This window comes from Cyprinus carpio, chromosome B3 (genome assembly GCF_018340385.1).
Source record: "Cyprinus carpio isolate SPL01 chromosome B3, ASM1834038v1, whole genome shotgun sequence".
Classification (NCBI taxonomy): Eukaryota; Metazoa; Chordata; class Actinopteri; order Cypriniformes; family Cyprinidae; genus Cyprinus; species Cyprinus carpio.
In genome coordinates, this window is record NC_056599.1 from 46,218,619 (window position 1) to 46,237,672 (window position 19,054).

The following is a 19,054-nucleotide window of genomic DNA, read 5'->3' on the forward strand; positions in this document are numbered from 1 at the left end:
ACACAGCTCTTGTAAATTAACGTTACCTTTTTTGTTTGGTGTCTGTCATTTTGAAGCCAAGTAATCTCATATTACATAAGTTTTTTTTAAGTATTTTTTTTAACTATCGACCCTGCAGACACCATAATCACACACACACACACACACACACGGTTATAACAGCACTGATTATTGAAAATTTTTTTAAGGGTGGGCATTTACTCAGTTGGTTAGAGCAGTGCTGATTGGGGAAAACGGAGGTGGGCTCACTCTATTGGTTAGTAAGACTCCAAGTCACTCAAGGCTGGCAGTCATGCATATGCTCTGGAACAGAGTAATATCGCGTCCACAATGCAGGCTTTGCGATTAGCAAAATAGCAACGTCTCAAATCGCGATTCGATTTCGATTAATTGCACAGTCCTACATGAGCAGGGCAAAAGGAGAGTCCGTGAAACAGGCAGGGGTAAAAACCAGAAAGCAGTCCAAAGAAAACATCAATCCAGAGGGTAATTCAAACATGAGGTAAGGGGCAAGCGAGGGTCAGAAACAAAAAGCAGTCCGATACCAACAACCTGGAGACAGAAGACAACAGTTAATAATTTAGTAGTAAATTCTGAACATAATATTAACTAAGAATCATGAATGCTATATAAACATTGTTCATGTTAAATAACATAATTATTTAACCAGACCCCCCCATTATGGGACTCACAAATAAAAATGCCCTACTTAACTTAAAATTGCAACAGTTCCTTACTTCAGTGTGCTACACACACAATTTTAGTGTCTTTGGAAAGAAGACCCTTTGGGCTTTAGTTTTCATCAGAGTTGATAATGCTCGAAATGATTAAAAGTTATAGACACTGAAGTGCCTCAAAAATTTTTTTACCAAATTGATTTTTTTTTTATTTCATATAAAAATAAATGAAATCAGTACTGGAGCAATCTAAAAAAGTAATGGGTTGAAAGTCACATGTCTCATAAGCTTCTATTATATATCTGAAGATACCATGAAAAATGAGATTCCTGCAAATATTTTTCAGAGATTATGTCTAGTCCCCCCCCCAAATATAAAAAATATTTAACAACTGTATTGAAGGCTTCTACAAACTATTTTAGTGATTAAACATACCACTGCATATTTTTACTATTATAAAACAATAGACAAAATCTTAGACATCATATAAGTGATTAATTTGAAAATTAGAAAGATACTAATGAAAAAAAAGAAGAAAAATAAATAAGAAAATAAAAAGATTTTACTATATCTATACCCACTTACAGTACATCGCGGAGATTGCTAGAAATACAGCATTTACACTAGATGGTAATATAGTCAATTATCACGTGCTGATCATCTTCAGACCAAGCTGGCAAAAACTTATGGAATCAAAATGGTGGACAGGAAGTTCAGCCAATTATGGAAAAATTGGTATCGATGTTCTTGGTATGATCCACGGAATCTATCAACATCAGTCTCATTACAATATGATAAATTTGTGCAAAGGCAGGTAGCAGTCAATCAAAAATAAGGTAACAGTCCAACTAACCCTGACCTTTTTCTGTCACAATTGCGATCAATCGCACACTTTTACACTTGTTTCAAATGTTTATTTTGTCATTTGCTAAATCCAGCAAAGTAAACCAAGATTGAAGGGTGATTCCTCAAAAATCTGTATTTTCTGCAAGCATTTTTTTTTTTTTTTTTTCAATAAATTTAGATGTCTTTCCAAAAAGGACACTTAGAAAACGTCAAAAAGACACCAAAGATACCAAACAGGGACCACATGGAGATGCCAAGAAAACCCTAAACCAACCACCTGCTGACTGCATATATATACTACAGTACACAGATTTTTTAAAAATAAAAAATGCAAAAACCATAGGCAAAGATTTAGCTTCTTTTCCCTTTTAAGAAATTTGCTTCTGTTCTGAGTTCCCTTATTATTTGCTTTAGTGGCTTTAGGTGTGATTTAGTTACACCTGATCAAAAGGTTTTAATGGTTTAGGTTAGATTATAACTCTTTGTTTCCTCATTTCAGCCTGTTTTGTGAAATTTCCTTTTCAAACCAAAATTAAATTTACAATTTCCATCCAATATAATGCAACAAAAATAAATTTACAATACCTTTGGATTACCACATTAACAATTAAAGAAAATAATGTAGAAAACACATAACTTCTTATCAGTTCAAATAATTATTTTCCTTTCAAATATTTCTTCAGTCCAAAAGAGAATTAGAATGTTCCCCCTTAGTTCTTAAATAATGTCAGTTCCAACAGAAAAGATATTCCTCAGTCCTTAAGTTCACAAAGAAGAACTCCCACAGATAAACAGAAACGCCGGAACGATGCAAATTCAATGGAAGGTGAGAAAGGGGATTCAAGTTCAGTCTTCACATTGCCTTGCCATCTATTTCCTTCTTTCAACACGAGACTCAATGCATCCACGCCAAAAAACGCAATCTGCAGTAAGCAAATCCAACTTAAAAACAATATTCAAAACTGGCCGATTCCTCTGTACATTAACTATTTTTGTTGATTGGTCTTCTTTCCAGGTTACACCAGATGAATCAACGATTAGCTTCATTTACATTACCTAGGCCTTAAACATTTACAGATCAACAGGAACTCTGTGCAGATAAGTTTTTTAACTTCTTAATCTATGTAGTTTTAACATAAAATTGATCCTAGATTAAATTCTTGCATTTCTTTTAGGTATTTTACATCAATTAATTCTCTAAATCTCTCTCTCCGCATCGTTCTCTGGGGGCGGAGTCAGCGCCGCTTCAAGATTTCTCTAATTGGATGACTAACATCTGCAGTGCTATTACCAGTTATTATTGCCGCAGTAATATGCATATTAATGAAATGAACAATAAAGAATTATATTTTCTTTAAATTTTATTTGTCTCTATGTCTTTCTTTATATCCACTACATAGGTTAATATAGTAAAAATATTTTTTCTTTGGACTGAAAATTAATTTAAGTCTGGGTTACACCAGTACTTGATTTGTGTACTTTGTCCACCACTGCTTAGGTGTCTGAGAAGAGTAACTGGCTATCTTGCCTGCACGTTTCTCACTCCTCCCCTCACTGTAGCGACCTACTCAAATTTCAGATGAGTCGATGTACATCTCAAATGAGCCTAGTGAGTGAACACATCAGAGGCTATCTGGAGGCAATCACAACACAACTACAGCTCAGTATTTTTGAGGTAAGTTTATTTATATAGCACAATTAATAAACAATGGGCATTTAAATAGTCCATTAAGATGTAATCCATAGATCATATTCATTTGGAGGCTTTTTCTTGCAGTGAAAAAATTGGTTCATGATGAAAATGTCTATCCAGATGTGTACATGTTTCCTGATCTCATCCAACATTCTTTTTAAGCTGTGAGTAAGCCTCAGTTTTTATTCATTATTTATTACTTGTCTATTAATTAAACACTGTCTCCTTTAATTAAAAAAATCCTATAAATGTAAACACAGGGTTCGAACGGTCATGAAAAACCCGGTAAAGCCATGGAATTTTAAAATGGCCATTTCCAGGCCTGGAAAAGTTTTTGAAAAATAAATGAAGCCAGAAAGTTTTGTAAAAAGCTGTGATTTCTGTCAGTAATGGTGATCAAACAATGAAAAACAGAGAAAATCACTCACTGCTCTTGACTGAATAACGTTTTTTAACTTCAATCTGTTTTTAAATGACAGTTTATTCAATTCCTGTACCTGAACACTACTGAATTTCCAAAAGTTAATTCAGCTCCTGAGTTTAACTGATATTATTGGTTAAAAAATTACAATATTCAGTGATACTATATGTTCTCTGCACACACACACACACACACACACACACACACACACATATACATATAAGTTTTTAGATATTATATAGCGTATTTTAAAAACTGTTTTAAAATATAAAATGTATGTTTATTTGCAACAGTTATGCAAACAACTATAAAAAAGACATTTATGACAGTAAAACAGCGACATCTGCTGACAGGCGCGTTGTCACAGGAACATCCCAGATAAAGATAATGATGAAATTTTGTCGCTCCTTTTGTAAAGTGCATTCCTAACAACTACTTAATGGCACGCATGTCCCCTGCTCACTCCAAAGTCCCCACTCCAAGGGGATAGGGATGATCACTTCCATTTGGAATTTGCCCGGGAACCAGTGGGGACCAAAAGGTGGGTACATAGCAGCATGGCTATCTCCAGCAGCGATTCCGTCCACAAAAAAAAAATTCACAACAGAATGGATTTCAACCTTCAGTGAAAGATTTACTTCAGGTCTTTACTATTTGTTGTTATCAGCTTAGGCAATAACGATGGGAAAGTGAGCCTTCAAAGGGAAGGGTGCTATGGAGGACACATCCTACCCATAGGAAGGTAACATGTGGAGACACTGATATGGACTGACCGAACGGGGCAGAACTACCATATGGAATGGTCTCAGAGGCAGGTCCTATCTGAGAGTAAGGATGGAGCAACTGCCAGCAAAGACTGACAGAATGGTCTGTCAAAGGGAAGACAAAGGTTCACTGAGAGGGAAACCTTACCGTGGAAGAATACACATATGGGATCACTCACAGGAAATCACGCCATATGGACACCTAACACAGTACAGGGGCTGACCGGACACCCGGGCCTGAAGTCAGTCTGCTCTGCTCAATCTGTCTGCTGGGGGTGCGCGGTCAGGAGTGCTGTCTTAGCAGACAGGAACTTAAGCTCAACTGAATCCAGCGGTTCAAAGGGATCGCTCTGAAGGCCAGCTAGGACGGTAGAGAGATCTAGGGTTGTAAAAAAAAACAACTAATTTTGAATGTTTGTCGAAATAAAAAAAATAAAAAAATCCACATTCAAATACAAAAAGGTTGTATTCAAATTTTAGGTCTGTGTCAGCTGTCAGGCAGCCTTATCAGTGGTGCACGAGATGCGATGATGATGTACAGTAGGTGGACAACCAGAATGTGTGTAATACCGCCGCCGCAGGGCGCAAAGGGGATGGATTGCAAAAATGACTGTAATTTTGTAAACTGAGATGAAAGCACGCAGTAAAACTAACAATAACATTGTAAAATAACATTGTAACATCCTTAAAAAACCATTAGAAAATTTACAGTGAGTTAATTTCAAGACATGGGATAGTCTTAGGCTACAGTCTACCCATCAAAAATTAAAAGAAAGACCTTTACACAAAGGCTCTTAATGATACCATTGTTATTTAACAGTCATTACTTTTATAACTTGCCAGATTTCACTTGCCAGATTTCAGTGGCGTTTTCTCTTAAGCAGAGATGATTGGGGCTCTAAGTAAATCCCCTAATGTCATCACTCATTATAACTAGTGTAGTGACCGCACAGATAATGGAAATATTATTACTATACTGTTTATGTTAATTGAGCCAGTGGCATTTGAAATTTACTATATTTGGGTCCGATTGAGATGAGATAGAGGGAAATACACTAATCTGTACACAGGTCATGAAATTAAAGTTGATTTTGAACTCATGGTGCATACATACACAATGGGCCTCATTTATCAATCTAACAGTAGAAACAAAAGCGCCAGATCCATGCACACAAATTCAACTTCTATGACCAGAGTTCAAGTGTGATTTATAGAGCATTGTGATGTCAGTAAATCTCATCATAACAATGAATCCGCTTTTGAGAAATGGGATGGCAGAAAGCAATCGTCATTTTGAATGTCACGCTCCACAAAACAATTTGTTTTAGGTTTCTGGCCCCAGAGCTTACAGCATGTAGAAATGAAACCCAGCCAAAAAGAGGAAGAAATCTCATGAAAGAGGGTTGATCTTGCTCAAAAAACACCAGTTAACCTTGTAATAGTAAAACAATTAGGCTACATTAATTAATGTAATTTGTGTATTTTAAAATAATTGGTAAATATAAACATTATAGCCTATTTAGTTCTCTCCCCTTAGCTCCATAAAAATATTTAACATTTATTTGTATTTAGAACAGAACAAGAATGGAAGGTGCCTGTAAGCATCAGATTAATTAAAAAATAAAGAGAAAAAAAAAAAAATGCATTACAAGTGTCACAAAAACGAGCATAGCCTATTGTTGCACAGTGTTTTTTTCCTTTTGTTAATCTTTTAATTGTATTATAGCCTATTATATATTTTGTGTGATCCTATTTATTTTATTCCTGTAGACTTAACCCCTTAACTGTCACTCACATTTTTGAACATAGACTTGAAAGTGCATGATCCAAACCTAAATTTTTCTAATTCATGACTGAAAACATTTTTGTAACATGATTTTGATGTACAATTTTCAAGGTAATGCAATGTTTTGATTTTAAAATGGGTTTTCAAAGGATGCTTTTGAGATTTTAAGTTTTCGAGTGATATACAATTTCTGATGATTTCTAAAGTGTGATAGAAAAAAGATTGGTAAAATACCTATATAGGAGTCTTAGTAATCTAATCATGACAAACTATGTATCGTTGGAAAGGTCTATTTAATTGTAATATAGTGAAGTAAATGAGGGGCCCGGTGACAGTTAACAGGTTAATTTCAGTTCCCTTTCGATACTTCACTCATTTTACATTTACATTTAATCATTTAGCAGATGCTTTTTATCCAAAGCGACCTTACAAATGAGAACAATAGAAACAATCAGACCAACAAGAGAACAACAACAGTATACAAGTGCCATGGACAAAGTCTCTGAAGTTAGGGGACTAGTGCACAGAACACATAGCCAGGGTTTTTTTTTTTTTTTAAGAATATGCTAGATTAGAAAGAGAGCAAAAGAAAAGAAAAGGTAAGTGCTTAGTAGTTAGTTGGTTAAGTGCTGGCGGAAAGATGAGTCTTTAGGGGATGTTTCTTGAAAAATGAGTAAAGACTCAGCTGATCTAATTGGAGATCGGAGTAGGTCATTCCACCAGCTGGTCACAGTCCAGGAAAAGGTCCGTGAGAGTGATTTTGAACCTCTTTGGGATGGCACCACAAGGCAGGTTAATTCACCACAGTTAACAGGTTTATTTCAGTTCCACTTTCTATACTTCACTCATATTACTGTGTATGGGGAAAAAGCTCCTTTTCAATCTGTAATTTTTTTTTTTTAAACCAATGGCAGGCTGGCTGCTTTGTGGCTACCGCGAGCCTGTGCTCACTCTTGGGACAGCCGCTCTCTATAAGCTTCCCACGTCGGCCGGCAGCTTCTCAGTGGATCTCCTGCTGCCATCTGGCGGATTCTAAAGAGCAATTTCCAGCTGGTTTTTCACCGCTCTAAAAAGGCATTTCACAATGGCGTTTTCACAGTGGCGGCATCGCTGAGCAGAAATGCCAGCGCCACAGCTGTAGCTTTGCATGGGGAAGCTCCCTGCTGCATGAAGATGATGCGCAGTGAGAGTGCGTCTTTTGCCTGGGAAAACCCCGCCGAGGCGGCGCTCATTGAGACTTCATGCTGCTTTTGTGGCGAAAGCATGGAGTCTCGCCTCTCAGCGCTCGCGGATCACTTTCTTTAATGAAAGTGGTCCGCCCCTGCGCCCCGTTTTTCCTCCGCCAAGCCAGCCAGGAAAGACAAGCCCGGGGTGAGGGGCTGGCGCCAGTTGGGTGAGCTCAAGCCGGCCGAGCGCAGCGTGCCTCACCTCTCCTATGAGAGGCAGCCCCGATCTTCTTCTCATGGAGCAGCGTCCCTCGGCTGAAGCTGGCTGACCTGCGTCTCTTTAGGATCAGAGAGCAGGCTGCTTGATGACTCAATGTCGCCACGGCTTCTGAAAGCGGAGGATTGGGCCAGTGATTCTGGCCCGCCACCGCGCTGTCGCCAGTCCCATCGGCCAGAGCTGGATGCTGAGCTTTCGCATCCTCTCAAAGCCGTCAGGCTCGATTTAGAGTGGGCTCCCCTGAAGGTCAACGCAGCAGACTGGGCCGAGTGGTACCCTGCGGGATGCCGCCAGGCCCTGCCAGCCGCTGACCCCCAGTTCTTCCCATGAAGTTCAGGGCGAGCTGACTAAGTCGTGGCGTGATGCATTCTTGTCCTGCTTACGCCCTGCAGCTACCTCACCAGCCTCTCACTTCAGTGAATGGCTCTACAGCAGGAGGGCGATGAGCAAATGCTGCCGCCCTGGGCTGAGGCCAGTGGCTGCTCCACCTCTGCCCCCCCCCCGTGGCTGTGGGGTGGAAAAGCAAGAGAGCCCTTCCTTCTAAGCCCTGCAGGACTACCTCTGCCATGGCTGGCAGAGCCTATACTTCTGCGGGCCAAGCTGCTTCAGCGTTGCACACCATCGCCATTCTTCAAGTGTTCCAGGCAAAGCTTCTCTGTTCCCTGGATGAGTCTAGCTCTGATGCACCCGCCTTTCGTGACCTCCGCAGCGCCACGGATTTGGCCCTGCGTGCCACAAAAGCCACGGCCCAGGCCATCGGACGTTCCATGGCCAACCTGGTTGTGCTTGAGCGCCACCTCTGGCTCAACTTGACTGAGATCAAAGAGAGCGACAAGGTGGCCTTTCTCGATGCCCCAGTCTCTCCATCCGGTCTCTTCGAGCCAGCTGCAGAGGGATTCACCGAGCGTTTCACTGCAGCACAGAAGTCATCCCAGGCCATGCGACACTTCCTGCCCAAACGCTCCAGCTCTGCCTCTGCCTCGAGTCGCCCCAGGACTGCGCCGACTCAGCATCAGAGCAAGCCTGCCCCTTCTACCTCACAGGCAGTGCCCCCTAAGGAGCAGCATCAGCAAGCTCGCCCCGCTAAGCGCGCTAAACCGCCGAGACGTCAGGGCCCCCGGCCAAGGATTGTGCTGGACCCGACGCCCTCCAAATCTTTCTGATCTTTGGGGAAGAAAGAGGAAGGGGCAAAGTCCTGCCACGGCTGGACCACCCCAAAAGCTCTCTCGCCTGCCTGCTCTACGACCTGGGCCCACTTTTGTTTTCATGCACATGGCGCCATTATTATGGCCGAACACAAATATTTCCACATTTTTCAAAAGGAAGCGTTTTCCTCTTCCACACTTTCGTCAGTGTTCAGGCCCCTGTTCAAGCTGACTGCCGCCAGCTTCATCCAACCTCTTATCCGCGGGGCGAGGGCCGGGAGTGCTCAAGTGGGTTTGGGGATAATAAAACCGCGGCTACTCACTGCAGTTGAGACCCCTGGTTTTCCGTGGGGTGATTCCACTTTGGTAGAATCGGACGGCTCAGGTCCTCCAGCCGGTGATGGCTCTGCTAGGAAGGGCGCAGAAATGGATCCTCCCTCAAGCCCGGATCGGGGTTCTACAGCCATTTATTTTCCTGGTCCCCTAAGAAAGATGGTGGTCTTCGACCCAGCATCATAGACCTCAGGCTCCTGAACCTCTCCCCTCATGAGATGGAAGTTCAGGATGTTGACATTCAGAAACAGATCCTCATGCAGATTTGCCCCGACGACTGGTTCTTCTCACTGGACCTGAAAGATGATTACTTGCATTATCCAGATAGCCCCCCCATCACAGGCGCATTCTTGAGATTGGCGTTTTTGGGGCATGGCTTGCTAATGCCACAGTCCTTCCCTTCAGGCTGTCTTCTACGCTCCTCGCAGACTTTTACAAAGTGCATGAAGCGAGAAACACTTTCCCCTCTGAGACAGATGGGAATCCAGCGTTCTGAACTATCTCGACGACTGGCTCATTTTCTAGTCAAGTCGCGGGAACCGAGCTAGACTCATCACAGATCCGTGCTCCTGAGCCGCCCAAGGTGCCCTGGGACTTAAGGGTCGAATTTTGCCCAGAGCTCCTGCTCCCCATGCCAGCATTATCTTTGATGCATAATGACGAGTCTTAATTTTCTGGGTTATATACCATACCGCGCAGGCTGCGGCTTCAGATGTCGTCAGCTTCCATTAAATGTGAACCTGATTTCCTCTGGCGATTTGCCTGCTCATATAGCCATTCGCCCCGACCATTTTGGCAGGCTTTGGCGCGCTGCATCGCCACAGCGCTGTCATTGGTTTAAAAAAGTTTACAGATTAAACCAATGGCAGTGCAGTTTGCCTGCGTTATTGAAAAAAAGGCTTTGAGTATTGAGGAAAAAGAGGCTTTTTCCCCATCACGCGGTACTTCGTTCCGTATCTCAGGGAACGGAGGTTCGTTCGTAAGACAGTACGTTTTTCTAAGCGCTGCAGGTGCATGATGTGACGATTTAAACCCCATGATCTAATCCTCATACTCTTCTTTTAATCCACAGTAAATCCACATAAATCTAAAGGAAATATTAGCTCATTTATTTGAATAAGAATCAAATCTTAAGGTCACCCAAGATTTGGATTGCTTTAGTTAGAACTGATGTCAAAATTTAATTGGTTTTATACTACCTCATCACTTAGTTTTGTCCAAGTGAGCATTAAAATCAATTATATCTTTACAATTCTATTTTATATTACTTCATGGATAATTAAATTACAAAACAGGATGATAATTTATGCTTACACAAACACTAGGTAGCTCAGGATCTAGGCAAAGAAGTTGAAATCTACTGGAAATACACCACACAAGACAATGCTTCTTTTATAAAGTGGAAACAGAATTTATTGAGCTTCTCTATTACATGGATCAAAAACCCTATTGGACACACACAGATACAGACACACATACATACACACACAGTTACTGAAGAGAATGATAACGGATTTTAGTCCCAGTTCGTTAGATCGCACCAAAGGTAAAAAAGCAGAGATCGTCTTATCTTTACTGCTTAAAGATCCCGATTTGCATATTTCAGCAGAATTAAGTTTGTTTGTTTTTACTTGCATTTTAAGCTGAAAGCGGGGTTGATGATGATAGTTGCTTGTCGCCTGCGTCTCAGGAAATTTGGCGCAAACATTTGAAATCGTCCACAGCTGAGTAGCGTGAGGCAAGTTGGCGTGCAAAGTGAATGTGCTGCTGGGTTGGACGGTGAGGGGATGGGATGGGACAGGGACTCTGTTCCTAAGTATATAATAGTATAATTACTGTTAACCCACAGTAACAAATTTTAACAGATTAATCGCCTATTTTCGTTTGCTGCATGTTTTTTTTATTTTATTTTTTAAAAACAGGCTAAAAAATTAAGTTTGTGAGAGGAAAAAAATATATAAGTCATGTATAAGTTGCATTTTATTACATTCAGAAATAATAACGGCTGGCCTAATAATGTTATAATGTGCCAACAGGATATTTTTAGTTCCCTTCACTTTGAAATCCTTTAAATTTAACAAATTTATCAGAGAACAGAACATATATTATCCTGCCATAATTCAAAACTGAAAATATAATAAAGTTCTGAAAGGTTGGAAACTAAGTGTTGAAAGCTCAAATCTTACAAAAAAGTTTTGCAAGATCGAAAAATAAGATTTGCAAGCTTACTTGCAAGAATGTAAAAAATAAAAATATCTCTGCAAACATTATATTTGTTTTGAAGTTTCTTCTTCAGGACTGCAACATTTTTCACGATGTTGCCAAAAGAAATTTTCAAATTTCAAATTTGTCAGTATGCTCCCCCACTGTATTAGTTTTGTTTTCCAGGTTTGGGGAAACCTTGTAAATGGTGATCCTGAAAGAAAACTGGTGTCGAGAATGTGTGAAAAAAAGTTTTGAAACTCTGAAAACAAGAGTTTTGCAGGCTTCACAAAGTGGTAAAAAAAAAAAAAAAAAAGAAAAAATTCTGCAAACATAATTTTTTTGTTTTTGAGTTTTTCCTTCTATTCAGAAGTGCAGCACTCTTTTACGGTGTTGTGCAATCATTTTTTCAAATTTGAGATTTGTTGTCACTGTTCTCCCAGTGTATAGTTTGTTTTCCAAGATTTGAAACCTTATAAATAGTGATACAGAAAACTGGTGTGCGAACAGGTGAAAAAAAGTTTTGGAAACTCTCACAACTGACGCTGAGGTTGGCGAAACTTATTACATTACGTACATTTGCACTCTATTGCAGACTATTTTTCAGAGCTGAGTTTAACACCGACTTTTCTTGAATCACGCCCACACAGTTGAAGTTCGCGACTCCGTGATTTGTGGCAGCGTTGTCCGCTCATCTGAAACTCAGAAACTCAGACTGAAGCGAAAATGAAGCTTCATAAAACTTCACCCAGCAAAAAAAGCCTGGAGGAGGAGCCTTCTGCTTGTAATGCTTTGTTGTTGTCTGCTGCTAACGTACAGTCCAATCACAGTCGTATTTACTGGAAGGTGCAGGATTGACCGGCTACTCCGTAATGGCAGCGCACAGGATCGCAAACAGGATGCACGGATCTCTGGCCACAAGGCGGTCCGTCTAGAGCTGCAAGAAGAACGCGTCCATGGCTGGATAGCGTCCGGTCCGGTCAAAAATAAGGCTACGACTTGTCGCCAGGAATTCACTTCTGCTTACCTCCTCGTGACCCACGGTTCCTCTTACCGCTGCCACCTTGGTATCACTCTGACTCAGACGAGAACGCTGCCACGTCTGGATCACATCCCTTAGGTTCTGCTTACCTCCTCGTGACCCACGGTTCCTCTTACCGCTGCCCGCAGGTGGGGGAGGAGCGTGAGTCGCGACACTAGCCTTCTGTGACCGTCCTTGATCCTCAGATCGAGACAGGCCAGGACCCCTATGTTGTTCGGGCTCAGACCTGGACCTCCGTGGAACAAAGGATCTGAAAGCAGCGGAGTGCGCCTTCGTCTCCCCGAACTTCTCGATCACCGTCTCAACGGAAATACCGAAAAGTTCAGAAGGCAAAACCTCAGCATCGAGAAGAAAGCCTTTTCTTTCCTCTCGATGTCTGCCAGTTTCATCCACAGATGTCTCTCCGCCACCACCATGGCCGCCATAGTCCTGTGCATGGAAAGAGATCCGTGGTGCGGCGCAGCTCGGCTACCTGATCAGAAAAAAGGCCCTTGCCTCTGTCCAGGTCTCTTAGCAGATCAGTCTGATATGCTTGAAGCACCACCATCGTGTGTAATAAAGCCACAGCCTGACCTGCTGCCGCGTATGCCTTGCCATTTAAGCAAGATGAGTTTCTGAAGGGGCTTAAATGGCAAGGAGGGAGATTAAGAGAGGATGAAAGAATGAAAGCTCTTTCTACAGGGGGCATCCTCTCATAGCCGTTTTCGCGCATCACCTCGATGTCGGCACATTTACTCTTATGCCGAAACCGATGGATGCGAGAAGAAAACGGCCTCTTTCATTCCTTTCGATCTGTATGGATCAGGCAGAAATGGAAGGCTCACCTGAGCTGGAGGCTATGGTGGGAAGATGCGCTCATCGGCGGTCTCCGCGGCGTCACCTTGTTAGCGATACTTTCATGGCAAGTCCAACTTTGCTGTGGCACAATCCATAACCTCCAACAGCTCTACATCGCCCAGGGCAGGAGAGGTGAGAAGGCTCAGCCTCAGCTTCTTCACCATCCTCCAAATATCTCCTGCTTTCCTGGGTACAAAACCCAACAGAGCACACTAACCTCCAGTATCAGAAAGTGTTAAAAGATATAGCATCATCCTCCACGTGTTCTCCGATTGCCTGTTTATAGTCGCTGGTAGTGGCGTCCAGAGGCTGTCGCCCGGCCAATAAGTTAGTGTTTTTTTCAATGCTTATGTAAAGGGAACTAGGTTTCTGCTGGAAGAGGTGTTAGTGAGGCCAGCGGGGGGTGAAAAAGCTCACCCTGTGGTCTTTGTAGGTTCCTAACACCCCAGTATAGCGATGGGGACGCACTATACTGTCAAAAAGCATATTGGATGGGAGCGTTTAAACATTTGTGACCTCAGCAGCCTGGCCAGATTTTTTCCCATTGGCCTCTGACAATCATGGCCATCCTAATCACCCCATATTTACTGATTGACATCACTGTGTATCCTCTCCACCAATAATGTCAAATGTTACCACAATGAGCACATCCACAATAGTAACATTTGGGATATGCAATGTGAGGTATAAGGATCATAGTGATGTCGATGCTAAAATTATATATTGTGTGCAGTCCTAACTGTGATAATTATTATTAACCAATGATAATGATTGTGATCCAGTGATGATGATTGTGATTCAGCGATGTGTGTTTCTTTCAGATGGTGGGTTTTGGACTAGTCTGTCTGGGAACATGGGTTCGGATCATTGCTTCAGTCACAGGATTTTACCAAATCAGTCTAAAAACATCACCGTTCTCTATTGGTTAGTCATTCTGTTGTTTCTCATTTTACATCTGTTGAATTAAATGATATTTACACTCACTTTTTCAGTTTGTAAGCTTATCCTTGATTTATGTGTTCTGTCTGTCAGGTGTGACGGTGTTGGTTATCACCGGTATTCTGATAACACTGGCTGGTGTTCTGGGCAATCTTGGCGCATGTAGCTTCAAAATATCTGCACTTAATGTGGTGAGGAAAATACTCATTACAGATGCATGATACTTATTCATACAGCAGATATAGTACAAGATGAAGAATTCTAAAGAACTGCATGTGTTGACATTGAAACAAAGCTGTAAAGTCTGTGTGATACTTTCTGCGTGCGCAGTTTAGATGCATACACGGACAGCACGGATGCGGACTACTTGTATTTGTAGTACTAAAAGTGTATGCTGGTGGTCCGCTCAGTGCAGTAGATCAGTTTGAACAGTAAACAAACATGTAAATAGTAAACAAACATTTGCCTAATCTCTGGGCAATTTCCCTCCATGAATTATTGCACATCTGGCTGTTTTTATATTGTGTTTTTGATGGATTTTAATGGTGCAGATAGCGATGGACTTCTTCACACAGCCTGCACATGCTCAGTTGGTCACAAAAAATGGGAGGTACACAGATGTCCACAGAGTATATAGTAATATATCTAAAAAAAAAATCCCTTCATCTAAATGGCATGAGAACTGATGTGGTGGTTGACACTTGCTAGCTCTACCAAAAAAAAAAAAAAAATACAAATTGTAAGGATATCTGGCTAGTGTGAGTGTGAAAAAAAAGTGCTTTTGTTACATTATTCATCCTTTAATACTATTTTTTAAACAAATGTAATATCACTCACTTTATTAATGTTTTAGTCTACATTTGTGCAGTGTTGGGAAGATGTTAGGGTTTTAAAAAAAACATAAAAATAAACAAAAACAAAAAACTATTCATGGACATCAATGGGAAACTAAAAATGCTATTTAAACATTTTGGGCCTCAATCATAAATGTATGTATATGCAAATATTTATTTAAATATATGAGTAAATTCTGAATAATTTGCATGTAAAACAGACCTTCCCGAAAACTCTCCTCCAGATTCACATACGCTTCGTAAACATCCAATTTGATAGTTAAACACGTGCATGTTAATTAATTAATGAACAGCCGGTGCTCCACATGGAGATCTGATCTCACCATCATCGAATCTGTCTGTGATTACATGAAGAAACAGATTAAACTAAATCCAGAAGAACTGTGGTCGTATCTCCAAGATGCTTGAATAAACCTTCCTGAAAATCTACCTGAAAAACAATGTGCAAGTGTACCTGGACAAAAGCTGTTTTAAATGCAAAGGTTGGTCATACCAAATATTGATTTGATTTAGTTAATAGAAGTTAATTGGTAAATAAAATCCATTTATGACAATATTTTTGAAAGCATCCTTACTTTACAGCATATTTACAAAAGCGCCTAAACCTTCTCACAGTACTGCAGCTTTGGATGCAGGTTTCTTAAAATGTCTTGAAGACGTTGCTACAGTTCTTCTGGATTTACTTTGTCTCCATTTCCTCTGTTTCTTTTTGTAATCACAGACAGATTCGATGATGGTGAATTTCCCGTATAAATATATAGTGCGTCTTCGTGATGATGCCATGTACAGTTTTGGGTGTTTCATTTTTCATTTTATGAAAATGTAGTTAATTATTTGTACGTGCATACAGACGATGGAGGTGTTGAAGCTCTTTTATTTGCCATGTGTGTATCCTGTCGCAAAATGCTGTGAAAAGTCCTACACAATGGTAATAATGTGATTAAGGTGTTTATATGTCTATTATATGTCTATTCTGCACTTCAATAATGTGACTAAAATAGGAATACTCCATGTCTTTATTCAATTAGTGTTAACTTTGAATATGACTTTAGCCGGATTAAGGTAATCAAAAATCTCTGTTTTATTTGCTTGGTAACAGCCCAAATGTCTTATTATTCTAATGAACTGATTAAATGTAAGAATTTGACTCAAAAGATCTTGTGCATACATACCCTGATAGAACACTGATGAAAAATATTTCTTTAGAATAAATTGCTTACTCCACCAAAAATATCAGTGATGCTGTTATTTTGTAGGGATATTTTGCATGGAATATTGTCTGCTGATATAAAAAGTTCACTGTAGGGCTGTGACGGTATGGGATGCAACCATCCTCCCCTCCCCCAAATGCCACGGAAATATAATGACTTACGAACACATGCAGCTTGTAAATGAACATGGAAATGAATAATAATAAAGCAGTCTGTCTTATTTATTAAAACAGCAAATTATATTAACAATAATAAAATAAAATTATATTTATTTCAATATTTTCAATATCTTTTGAGTTTAATAGGAATTATGGAACAGTTTTTCATAAGTGTCCTGACACGATTTTCATATGAGGTGCCAGCCTGGTAGCTACTCCAGACAATTTTAAATATTTTAAAACAAACTGTCTAAGGAACCTAATAAAAATGTTTATCCATTCACCTTGAATCATCAAATAGGGTTAGAAATGTCTGCTGAACTTACATCGTTCAGGGCGTGAATCCCCAAACGCATTACGAAATGTCTGTTGAGCATAGGTAGTTCGAAACAGTATCCAATTCCAAATAAAGAAAACAAAACCCACCCCTAAACACAAACAAGTGAAGTACAATTAGCACAAGAATAACTATCAACTTCTTTATTTTAGAACAAACAACAACACAACAGGAAAGTTGCACTTACACTTTCCCTAGCATGCTTGGCTTATCTTCAATCTCCATTTTAAATCATGTTACAGCATAATTTTTCTCCACATATCATCAGCGGGAGAATCAAACGCTCCCAACACGACTTCAGCGGCTGACTCGAATCTCTCCAAACCATCAGTGGGAGAACCAGCACTCAAAGAGAAACTTAATCAAGTCGATTCTACAGAAGATTCCAAACACTCAAGAGTTAGAGGCGTCAGCATCAGACTACCATGTAAGCGCTACTGTGTCTCATGACACCGGCATTTTTCATTCCACTCTAAAAATGACATCCCATCCCGATAATTAACCCCTTACTTGTCACCCCCCATGACATACCCAAAGGTTGCTGCTCATGAGTCTGACTAGATACATAATCAACATATGTTCACAAAGCTGACACTTCAAAGTTTACTGTTCAAGAATCAGAATTACTCAGACTGTTATGATAATAGAAATATATAAGCTCAAACATGAAAAAAAAAAAAAAAAATATTAAAAACAATTTTTTTAAATGTATAAAAAAAGATGTAGGATATGATTTTAGAAACATAATGAAGCTAAAGCCACAAATCTAATAATGCTTCCTTTTGATATTTCAGAACATAATCTCACAAATTTTTATGAAACATTTTCTTAGACCATGTCGTGTGTTTTTAGAGAAGGCTCATAAAAGGCTAATAAAATTTATTTATGGCCCCTGTAAGCTCTTCTGTGTGGTATTTTCTCATGTGTTGTTGTTGCTCGATGAGTCTTTCACACCTTTGCCAGGTATGAGACATTAACCTCATTACTCTTTTATCATTATTCTTTTGTTTTCATTCTGCCATTATTAGCCTTTATTCTGGCATTACAATGTTTACCAAGCCACATTGCTTCAATCCAAGTATACATTTACCCAACTATTATCAAAAGCATTTTCTTATGACTTTACATGAATTATTATGACAAAATGCATCATGAAGAAGAACTGAACCTGTTCTGCAGCTGCATTAGAGCTAACATTAGCATCAAGCTACATAAGACTATTTACGTGATTATTAGTACATTTTTATTTAAAACTCACTTTAAACCACAGAGTGTTTGTTACAACTTCCTTTTGCGATCACAGGTGGAATTTGGTCGTTTACTGTTGTTATAATATGCTATTATATATAGTCTTTTATATCGCTGCACAAATTAGCATTTCAGATGTACATATTCTTTATGGTTATCAAAATATCTAAAATCTCAAGAAAACCACATACAAACCATATCCTATTGTAATTGTGTTTATTATCTTTGATCTTTGTGTGTAAAAGTGTTTATCTGAGTTTTGTTATGGTCAGATATGTACAAGGATGTGAAAACAAATAAACCACTGCTGACATGACTGAATGTGAATGTGCCGTGAATTTCTATTCTAAATTTGACACAATATGGATTTATTATTTTGCACTCCTGACATAAATTACTAAATTACGGTTACTACAACAATGTTTTATCAATACAGTGGTCAAATATCGAAGCTAGAGTCTTTAATCTTTCAATTGATGCACAGTTTGTCCAGATCAAGTAAGAGAGTGATGTTTAACGTGCTGTTAAGGTGAAACAACAATAATATGAGGCTGTCGCCGATCTTTGACCGCAAAGGGGTTAAATCCCACAAACACTGCATAAATGTAGAGTAATGTTAAATGTTGAGTGATATTAAAAATATATATATATATATTACATAATTGTGTAACAACTTCACATTTAAGGTCTGGGATCTCTGGAGACACTAACAGCCAAATGTACATCTCAAATGGATAGCTTTTAAGGGTTAACTTTGACAAAATTGTCTGACCTGTATTAGATTAAATATATTTATGTACTGAACAAATATTTCTGTTTTTCTGATGTTCAGTTTTCTGGCCTGCTTTCCTTTCTGATCATCATAAACATTGCAGTAGGTGTGACAGCCTTCGTAAAGAGTGGACAAGTAAGTAAACAGAGATCATGTGAACATATCTGTATAATATTGCAGATTTGAAAGCATTTGAGAGTTTGTTTTGTTGTAGACGTCAGATGAGTTGTCAGAGCTCTACCGCAAGATCTACACTTCGCACACCAGGAGTTCCAACGAAACCATGATCCTCAGACTATTACATAAAACTGTAAGTCTCTCTCTCTCTCACACACACACACACACA

At 39.7% G+C, this 19,054-nt stretch overlaps 1 long non-coding RNA gene across 1 annotated transcript; it reads left to right on the forward strand.

Moving 5' to 3' along the window:
- Positions 1 to 14,010: 14,010 nt before the first annotated feature.
- On the forward strand, positions 14,011 to 19,053 carry LOC122136678. The gene is made up of 4 exons (XR_006154308.1): positions 14,011 to 14,113; positions 14,222 to 14,319; positions 18,769 to 18,843; positions 18,923 to 19,053. It is a non-coding gene; the product is annotated as an uncharacterized LOC122136678 (long non-coding RNA).
- The last annotated feature ends 1 nt before the right edge of the window (position 19,054 follows it).